Source organism: Molothrus aeneus, chromosome 9 (assembly GCF_037042795.1).
Source record: "Molothrus aeneus isolate 106 chromosome 9, BPBGC_Maene_1.0, whole genome shotgun sequence".
Taxonomy (NCBI): domain Eukaryota; kingdom Metazoa; phylum Chordata; class Aves; order Passeriformes; family Icteridae; genus Molothrus; species Molothrus aeneus.
This window is the reverse complement of record NC_089654.1, coordinates 973,391-983,401: the sequence shown is the minus strand read 5'-3', so window position 1 is coordinate 983,401 and position 10,011 is coordinate 973,391. Positions and strand designations below refer to the sequence as shown.

At 53.8% G+C, this 10,011-nt stretch overlaps 1 non-coding gene across 1 annotated transcript; it reads left to right on the top strand.

Annotated features, from left to right (window-relative positions):
- Positions 1–8,674: 8,674 nt before the first annotated feature.
- Positions 8,675–8,756, top strand: TRNAL-AAG (transfer RNA leucine (anticodon AAG)). Its single transcript has one exon. It is a non-coding gene; the product is annotated as a tRNA-Leu (tRNA).
- Positions 8,757–10,011: the final 1,255 nt, after the last annotated feature.

Sequence of the window (10,011 nt, the reverse complement as noted above, 5' to 3'; positions counted from 1 at the left end):
TTCCCTTGTGCACGTGCTCCTTGTGTTCAAAATCAGGGGATGGAGTGACCCTGGAGCTGTTGGGATTTTCCTGTGGGAAGGCAGGAGGGGAATGGAGCTGAGGCAGGACAATTCTGTACTGGCCACACCCAGAATAACCTTCATTGCACAGAGGGATTAAATCCTGACTAAACCCAAGTGAAGGTGTTCCCACCCAGCCCTCCTCATCCCACAGCATCCCAGACTGGGTTGTGTTGGAAGGGACCTCAGAGCCCACCCAGTGCCAGCCCTGCCATGGCAGGGACACCTCCCACTGTCCCAGGCTGCTCCAGCCCCAGTGTCCAGCCTGGTCTTGGGCACTGCCAGGGCTCCAGGGGCAGCCCCAGCAGCTCTGGGAATTCTATTCCAGGGCCTGCCCGCCCTGCCAGGAGCAATTCCTGCCCAGGGTCCCATCGGACCCTGCCCAGTGTCCGTGTGCAGCCACTGCCCCTTTTCCCTTGTCCCTGCAGAGGGTGGGTCCCTGGTTACAGCGGGTCAGCTCCTGGAGCCCCTCCATGGGAAGTCCCTCAGATCCAGGTGATTTTCCAGGCAGCCCAGCCCCTGCTGTGCCCTGGAGCTGCTGCCTGGTCTGTGGGGAGCAGCAGGGTCTGCTTTGTGTCCCAGGAACATCTGCCATGGAATGAGAAGCTGCTGTGCTTCCTCAGCCTCCTGCTGCCCTGGATTCCCTCGTCCCATTCACGTGGGGCGAGGACAGATATTCTCTGCCAGCAGGGAACTTCTCAATGAGTTGCTCCATGATTTTCTTGACCCGTGGGATATCAGCCTGAGGCTGCCTCTGAGCTTGGACCTGCCAGGACCTGGTCTCCGTGAAGGGAGCTTGTGGGAGAGTGCAGTGAGCTCCTGATCCACCGATTGGGCAGAGTTTATGCACCTTCCCAGACCTGCCAGAGCTCAGGAACTGCTTGGACCATGCTCAGGCACAGGGTGGCAGCATTGGGGTGTCTGTGCAGGGCCAGGCCTTGGACTGGATGATCCCTGTGGGATCCAGCTCAGGATATTCCATGATTCCATCCCTCTGAGCAGGCGAGAATCCTCTGGGATGTTTCAGTATCTGCTGCTTCATGACAGCTCTGGAGCCACCCTGTGCCCCTGCTCTGGGCTGATCCCAGGTCTGGGTTGTATTTCCCTTATTCCATCTTTCTGAAACCCAGAGGATGTGTTTTTCCTTGGATTTGGTGTTGCAGATTGGATTCAGATTCACTGCACTTCCAGGGCAATTCGGTTTCCATGCTGAGGCCCCAGTCCCTCGTGTTGGCTGAGGATTCCTTTGTCCTTGGGAAACAAAGGACCAGCACTAAGCCTTGAATCCAGCCCAGCTAAGCCCGAGGCAGGGCCTGGCTCCCAGCCCCAGCATTCTGAGTGCTGGGGTCAGCCTGCTCCCTCCCAGCCTCACATTCCCTGGATTTGAGCATTCTCTGGCATTTCTCACTGTGTTTGATGAAGGGTTTGTGTCCTCCAGCCAAGACTGAGCCACATTAGTCAGAAGAGTTCTTAGAAACTCCGTCTTTCATTTACAGGAAACTTCTGTCACTGCACTCTGTGTCACCAGGAGAGGAACTGGGCATCCAGGAGTGCTGAGCTCACAATTCCCAATCCAGGGCCACTCCGGGGGCTTGGGCACTGCTCCTCTCTGTGCCACTGGCCCTGGACACAGCAATTGGGGTGCAGCTGCTGCTGCTGCAGGGCTGAGCAGGGCTGGGAGTCACAGCTCCCATCCCACGTATTCATGGATTGAGTGGACTCCAAGGCACAAACTCCAGATGCCCTTCAGTCCCAGCACGGCTTCCCAACATCCCCATGAATCACTGGAATGAGCCTGAGCCCCACGAGTGCTCGGTAATCATTTTATCTGCTGCTGTGTGCAGTAGCTGACTGACAAATGCATTTTTTATTCCTCCCTTTTATCATCTCCCTGTTATCATCTAATCAGTAGGAAAATATTGATTATCTCCTGTCTTTCTAAAGGATGTTGGGAAATGGAGTTGGAGCCGTGGCTCCCGCCCTGGCAGCCTGACAGAATCATGGAATATCCAGAGCTGGAGGGACGCACAGGGATCATCCAGTGAGGCTGCTGGCCCTGCACAAGCACCCAGCAATCCCCCCTGTGTCCCACAGTGTTCCACCAGCCGCCTCCTGGAATGCTGGGCCAGGGCAGCAATCGAAATTCCCCCCACGTTTTCAGCCATCATTTCGAGCTCTTTAAACACCACTGAAAATCCATTTTTCTTCTCTTGCAAACCCCATTTTTCACACACATCGCACCCTGATGGATCTTTATCCAGAGCAGCTGCAGGATTTGGGAAGGAAAGTTTACCCCTTAGGGTGGGTTTTTCCAGTATTTCCCTGTCTGCCTGCATTTCCAAGCTGCCAGTTGGGTTCTCACCAGGGCACCATTATTGGCATTGTTACTGCTGACTTTTAATGCCTCGTGTGTTTGACAAGAGCCATGGGAGATGTGTGAGGAACGGAGCAGAATTCCATTTCAGCTGGGAGTATTTCCCAAGGGAGTGTGTCATAAAGGCTCTCAGAATGAAGGAATTCTATTTAGATGATGTTAATCATTTATAATCATTTATCTCTTCTCCTCTTCCAGGCTTCCATGAGGACAGATGAACGTAAAAGGAATTCTCTCGCTTGGGCTCACAGGGAAGAGCAGAAACAGAGCCCTTCCAGCCATGGGCCGTGTGCTGTGTTCCCAGGCTCCATGTCAAACCCACGTGCTGCTTTTGGGGAGGGATGTCATGCAAGCAGCCAGCTCCCAGCTCATTTCTGCAGCATCTTGGATCAGGAAATGGGAAGTTTGGGTTCAGATTTTCTGGACGCCGCCGTTGGCGATTGCACAGCAAACACTTGTCTGCAGAGGGAAGTGCCCAGGAGGCCCCGTGGAGCTGCTCCTGCTTCTTTCCAGATACTTGGCTCGTTGACCTTGGGTTTCTGTGGTTGCTTTTGGGATGTGCTGTGCTCTCCTTGGGTTCAGGGTTTGTTTCCCTCGGGGGCTGGGCTCTGTGCTGCCTGTGGTGGGGGAGAGCTGCCCTTGTCCTTCCCCCCTTCCCTGAGGTGACAGGAGTAACAAGGGACCTTAAATCCCCCCCAGTGCCACCCCTGCCATGGCAGGGACACCTCCCTCTGTCCCAGGTGCTCCAAGCCCTGTCCAGCCTGGCCTTGGGCATTGCCAGGGATCCAGGGGCTGCCCCAGCTCCCCCGGCCTCTGCTCCCTGCCTTTCTCCCAGAAATGTCTGAACTTGGAGAACTGTACTGCTCTCCTGCTTTTCCAGGCTTTCATCCATGCTGTTGCCTTTTCCAAAGGTTGGTTTTGGGCTCCTTTTGGTTCCTAACAGCAAATCTCACCTGAGGCACAGGCAGCAATTCCCAGGAGCTTCAGCTGGAGCTGAACCTTTGGCAGCAGCCACAGCTCTGCATTCCCAGAACTGCTGCCTGCATCCAGCATGGATTCTCTGGAAGCTCTTCCCAGGAGCTCCAGGCAGTCTCTGGCAGGAGTGCAGCACCACCAGATCCCTCCTTGCACCTCCAGCCCCTGATGGAGCAAAGCAGAAGGTGAAGCACCACGGGGCACTTGTGGGGCTCAGTTCCACCTCAGCATTGCTCAGGAGAACAAAGGGATCTGGAAAAGGAGTTTTGCTGCCCCAGGCTCTGTGCTGGGCTGGAGGGGAGCTCCAGGACACCTGGCAGGAGGAGCCACGGTGTGTTTGGTGGTGGGAGGATCATGAGCAGGGCAGGATTGAGCCCAGGCCAGGCACTGCCATCCTGCAGGAACAGCCTCTCCTTGTCCCAGCTTGCCTGGAGCCTAAAATATCCAGAGCCATTCCGGCTGGCAAACTCTGATCACTTCTGATCCTAAACCCTGATTTAAGTTCCTTCCTTCTGTTGTGTCTGAAACCCACCCTGCATCTGTCTGTGACTTGCTCCTTTTCCCTTGGAAACAAATTCCTTTCCAGCTTGGCCATGGGCCCCAGGATAATTAATGGAAGCTCCCCTGAGACTCCAAGAAACAAATGCCTGCATTTCCAGCAAAGGTTCCACTCAATTGACTCCACATTAAATCCATTCCTCAAAGAAAAATCCAAACAGAAGCACTGGGCTCCGAGGGGATGTGGGGAGGGCCAGAGCTGATCCCACCATCCCCTGATTCTCTGTGGGTGGATGGAGCTGTTGGATTCCTTGGTGAGGAGTGAGCTCTGTTTCCTGGCAATGAAGGCCCTGGGGATTCTGTTCAGTGGCAGATCCCGAGGCACCAGCTCTGCCCTCTGGGGGATTCAGGCTCCCTGATCGTGTTCCATCACCTCGTTCCTCTCTGACACCAGATTTCCCTTCAGAGAAGACACGAGCTCCATGTCCTGCAACTCCCTGAGCTCCCTCCCCTGGCTGCTGCAGAGCCTCTCTGCCTTTGAGGCTCCAAGCAGAGCCCTTAATTTGACGAGTGCTGAGGGAGCTGATGAAGCTGGAGCTGGATTTACCCTTCCAGGGCCGCTGCCAGAGCCGAGCCCTGGGTGTGAGGGTCCTTTCCCAGCTGTACCTTGGAGCTGCTGAAAGCTCAGCACGGGCAGCCAGAAAGGGCTTTCCTGTCTCCTGTGATCCAGACTTTCCCTCCAAGGTGAGACTCCCTGGGTGCAGCCTGTGCCTGTTCCTGTTTTCCTGATGGGTTTTTCCTCCAGCAAAAATGGCTCCTGAAGAGACTCCAGGTCCAGGGCCACCTTCCTGCTGCCAGAGTGGCCCTGAGGGTGACACTGGTGACCCCTGGCCCAGGCAGAGACACCTCCCCTTGCTGACATTGCACTCATCCTGGCTCTGCAGGAGCAGGTGGCTCTGGCTGCTGAGGGATGATGGATGATGATGGACAGCGATGGACAATGATGGATGATGGACAGTGGATGATGGACAATGATGATGGATGATGATGGACCGTGGATGATGGATAATGATGGACAGTGATGGATGATGGACAGTGATGGATGATGGACAATGATGATGGACGATGATGATGGACAATGATGGGTTATGGTGGACAATGATGGATGATGGATAATGATGATGGACAATGATGGATGATGATGGACAATGATGGATAATGATGGACAATGATGGATGATGGACAATGATGATGGACAATGATGATGGAGGATGATGGACAATGATGATGGACAGTGGATGATGGACAATGATGGATGATGGACAGTGGATGATGGATAATGATGTACAATGATGATGGACAATGATGGATGATGATGGACAGTGGATGATGGACAATGATGGATGATGGACAGTGGATGATGGATGATGATGAGCAGTGGATGATGGACAATGATGGATGATGGACAGTGGATGATGGATGATGATGGACGGGCTGTGCTGCCTAATGATGGCTCAGGACAGCAACAGCAGGAGCAGCTCCACCACTGAATGACAAATGAGGAGAAGTACAGAAGTCTTCCCAAATGTGAGGGACTTTGTGCAGAGAGGATCCCCAGGGTCCCTGGCCTCTGGACCCTGCTGAGATGGATGGGCTGTCCCAGGGGAGGTGGTGCCCCCGCACATCCCTGCACTGCAGAGGATGGCAGCTCCAGCCCTGAGAGATGTCAGGCAGCTGATGCCTTGGATTCATTGGGTTTTCCAGGACAATGCAGGCCAGCTGAGGGATGGTGGCCCTGTCACAGCCCTCCTTGGTCTCCTGTTCTCAGGCAGTCGGTCCCTGCACGTTTGGGAAGGAACGTGCAGCCCTGTCAGCCTGGGCTCTCGGGATGTGTGAGCTGCCCTCCCGCTGCCAGAGGCTCCCTGGGATCCTTCCAGCTGCATTTATTTATTCCCTGGATTTCCCCTGAGTGGTGCTCATCGTACCCCAACAGCACAGACAAGGAGAAGGAGCTGTTAAATATGAATATTAATGTGTAGAGTGTCTTTATTGGATGCCCATTTAGGGAAGCTCTGCTCCACTGAGGGGTGAGCAGCTCTTCCCCTGTGCCAGGAGAGTGAATTCTGCACAGGCAGATGGTGATGGGACATGACAGAATGGTTTTGAACTAAAGAGGAGAGATTGAGATGGGACTTTGGGAAGGAATTCTGTCTCTGAGGGTGGGCAGGCCCTGGCACAGGTGCCCAGAGCAGCTGGGGATGCCCCTGGATCCCTGGCAGTGCCGAAGGCCAGGCTGGAGCACCTGGGGCAGTGGGAGGTGTCCCTGCCATGGCAGGGGTGGCACTGGGTGGGGTTTCAGGTCCCTCCCAGCCCATTCCATGACTCCTCTGAGTGCCCTGGTGCTCCTCTGAACTCCCAAGGAACTCCCCTGCTTCCAGACCAGCAGGAAAATCCCTTTCCCTCCAAGGCCACGGGCCCCAGCTGTCCCAGTGCCTGCAGCATCCCTCCCCAGGGCATGTGAATATCCATGGGCTGGGATTCCCACCTTATCCATGGGCTGGGACAAATCCCTACCCCATGTGTCAGTGGAGTGGGGCCCAGGCTCTCACAAACCCCATTTATCCCATCCCTCCCTGTCATTTTCAGGCTTGGAGATGCAATTCCCAGTCCTCCCACTCCCTCTGTTCTGACTCCCAGTTGATGTTTTCCCTCCGAGGTTGTGCTCTCACCAATGCAAACCCTCACAAGTCAGTTTGCAAATATCCCTGCCAGCCCTTAATGACCTGCTAAAAATACCAGGAATGATTCATCTCCTCATCTATGGAAATGGGAATTATTTGCTCTTGGCAGCTCCTGGCCCTGGGCTGGGCTGCTGGAGAACACAAGAATGAGCAGATCAGGGAATGTTGAAGGGGTTTTTCTTCTGGTTCAGGGGAATAAAAACATTTCCTACAAACTCAGGCAGGTTTTCTATGCCATGGGTGATGCCTAAGGAGGTCTCAGGCCTTCTCAAAGCTGCTGTCCCAAATTTGGACAGGGATGTCCAATTTTAATAATGTATTTTTTAGGCAGAAGTATTTAAACAGCAATAATTTTAACCAGGGATATTCCAAACAGTGTTTTTGAGAGCCCTACAAAGGCTCAATATCTTCTAATCTTTTAATAGGGGCTGCTTAAATGCCTTAATAAGAAAATAAGGGCTGTTGAAATCACTTCCTTTTAATTGAAACAATCCCATTGGATTTATTAAAGTGGTTTGGGGTTTAATTCCAAACCTCCCCAGCGCTGCAGGATGTTTGTTGGGAAGGTTTCCCAACGCCTGCCACACAATGAGGTGCAAAATGCCTCAAATCCAGCACTTGCCCAGCTCTCCTGGGGCAGATCAGGGTCCCCAGATCCACAGGTTCCCAAATGGAGCTGTGAAACTTCAGTGGGGCTGGAATTTATTTGGGAATGATTTGGCAGCTGCTGGCTGGAAATAAATCGACTGAAAGAAAGAAATCTGCAGCAGTTTGTGAGTGTCCCCTTAATGAAAACCCAATTATTATACTCAAACAACCATTTGCTCCTGGAGTTTCATCATCTCTGCAGGGATCTGTCACTATAGGACACGAAATAACACAAAGTGCACACACTGCTGTTCTCAGGGTAAAAAGGGAAGTTGATTTCCTGACTCCAACATTTATAGATTTCCAAAAGTGACAGCGGATTGGAGGGTGACAGTGCCACCTCTCCAATGACACTGGACAAACCCACAGCCCATCAGCTTTCTTCTATGAAAGAATGCAAAACAATAAATTATTTACAGAAAGTGTGGGAGAAAGTTTGTTACAAGAATATAGACATCAGAAGGCTTAGAAAATCTTCAAAAATCCGGGTGACAGGAATCCATCCCAGGATTTGGGTCTAGGCACTCCTAGGACTGGGGCAAGGTGGATCAAAAAACCCATGGAGCAAGGAATTACAGACAACATCTCCTTTTTTATCACTGGTTATTTTTGTGGTTTAAATCAGAACGTGTCTGGGAATGGGAGGATTTGGGAGAAGGTGCTGAGTTTCCAGAGGGAGCTGGGGCGTCACCTGCAGTTCCTACAGCCAGGAGCTGTTCCAGTGAATGAAAAAGGCTGGAAGAGGAGCCAAGTGCAAACATCCCTTTGAAGCCCTGTTTATTGAAATGTGCTTTTATCGCCGTGCTGAGGAAGGAGAGAGTGGCTGTGTTTAACCGGGGAACAAAAATATTTACGTGACTCCAGAACTTCCCTGGGTCTGGCTCCCGGCACTTGGCAGGAGGTTTCCTGTAGGGTTTGGCACCTTCCCTGATCCCAAAGTGGCACTGTGGGATCTGTGGGCCACGCAGTCACTGAGCAGCAGTGCTGGCACTGGCACTGGCACTGTCACCTCAGCCCCTGGTCCCTCTGCACGGCCGGGACACGGCATGGCGGGGAGGGCACAAATCCAACAGGAAAATTGGATTCTGGTCCTGTTCCCGACGGGATGGAGGGGCTGTCCTCAGCCTTTGAGAAAAGAGATGCAGGGGTGAGTGTGGGGGGAGCTGGAAGGGAAGGGAAGGGAAGGGAAGGGAAGGGAAGGGAAGGGAAGGGAAGGGAAGGGAAGGAGGTAAGGGAAGGGCAGCAATCCCACACTGGAAGGAGAGGCAGCTTTGGGAGTGCAGCGGGACAGGGCAGCTGGGAAGGGCCAGGATGACAGGGTGCCATGCCCAGGGGCGGATCCCGCCTCCAATCCCATTCCCAGAGAGGGCTGCACCAGGGTAGCGTGGCCGAGCGGTCTAAGGCGCTGGATTAAGGCTCCAGTCCCTGCGGGGGCGTGGGTTCGAATCCCACCGCTGCCAGCTCTGTTTTGGCACCTCAGGGACTTGGGCGAGTTCCACAAGGGGCCCCGGGAATCTCAGGATGTCATCCGTGGGGCAGGGTAGGAATCCATTCATGATTGGATGGGACACTGGGCAGGAATTCCTCCCTGTCAGGGTGGGCAACAGGTGCCCAGAGCAGCTGTGGCTGCCTTGGATCCCTGGCAGAGCCCAAATGCCTGGCAGTGCCCAAGGCCAGGCTGGACCATGGGGCTGGAGCACCTGGGGCAGAGGGAGGTGTCCCTGCCATGACAGGGGGGCACTGGGTGGCTTTGAGGTCCCTCCCGGCCATATTATGAAAAGCCACAAACAAAACCCTGATTATTCCCCTGGGCTCAGGTGGGGTTGTCCCAGGTGTGCCCCACTGGTGACTGTTCTGGGGGGTTGAGACACAGCATTAATTCCCCAAAAATGCGTTTGCAGAGGTGAGCAGGGCCAAGGTGGGAGCTGCTGCTGCTCCTGCCAGCGCTGATGGAGCTGTCTCTGCTAAGCCAGGGCTGCTCTGGGCACCAGCCAGGACGTGGTGGGAGGGGGCAGAGGTGAACTAAAGCAGCCTGGCCTCAAACCAGGAGGTCATGGCAAGGAAAGATTCATTTTGTGGTTTGGGAGGAGGAGGAGGAGGATGAACACATCTAACACAGCCCTGGGGCTGGAACCGGGCAGTTTTCATTGCATCATCTCCACAGGCCCTGCACATGAAAGGAAATTATTTGTAAATTATGGAACGGTTTGGGTAGGATCATCTTGTTCTTTAAGGTCCTTCCCAACCCACACCATTCTATGGCTTTATGGCATTCCGTGGGTCCCAGTTATTTGCTGCTGGATCCAAAACAAAAAGGGAATTTTGTTCTGAATAGCAGGGATCCCGTTTCACTGGCTGCTATTGTTGCAACCACAGTCTGGGGTGATTCTGCTCCAAACCCTGTCCCTGACCTCGGCAGCTGCTCCAAGGGAAGGGAAGGGGAGCAGAGGACACAACCAGGGCTGAAAGTCCTTGTGCAGCTCCTGCCGAGCCCCTCGTGCTGCGGGACAGCAGCCTGCAGGAATCCTGGATTTCCTGGGTTTAATCCAGGAAATCAATCTGAGCACAGAGCCCGGGTCCCCTGCGGACCACACAGCTGGCCAGCATGAAATAAACTGGATGAACAACGGAATAAATGGAATTCCCGAGCTTTGGCATGTTAATGAGCGCTGTGTTAATGAGCCATCCCCCCCGTTAATGAGCCATTCCTCGTTA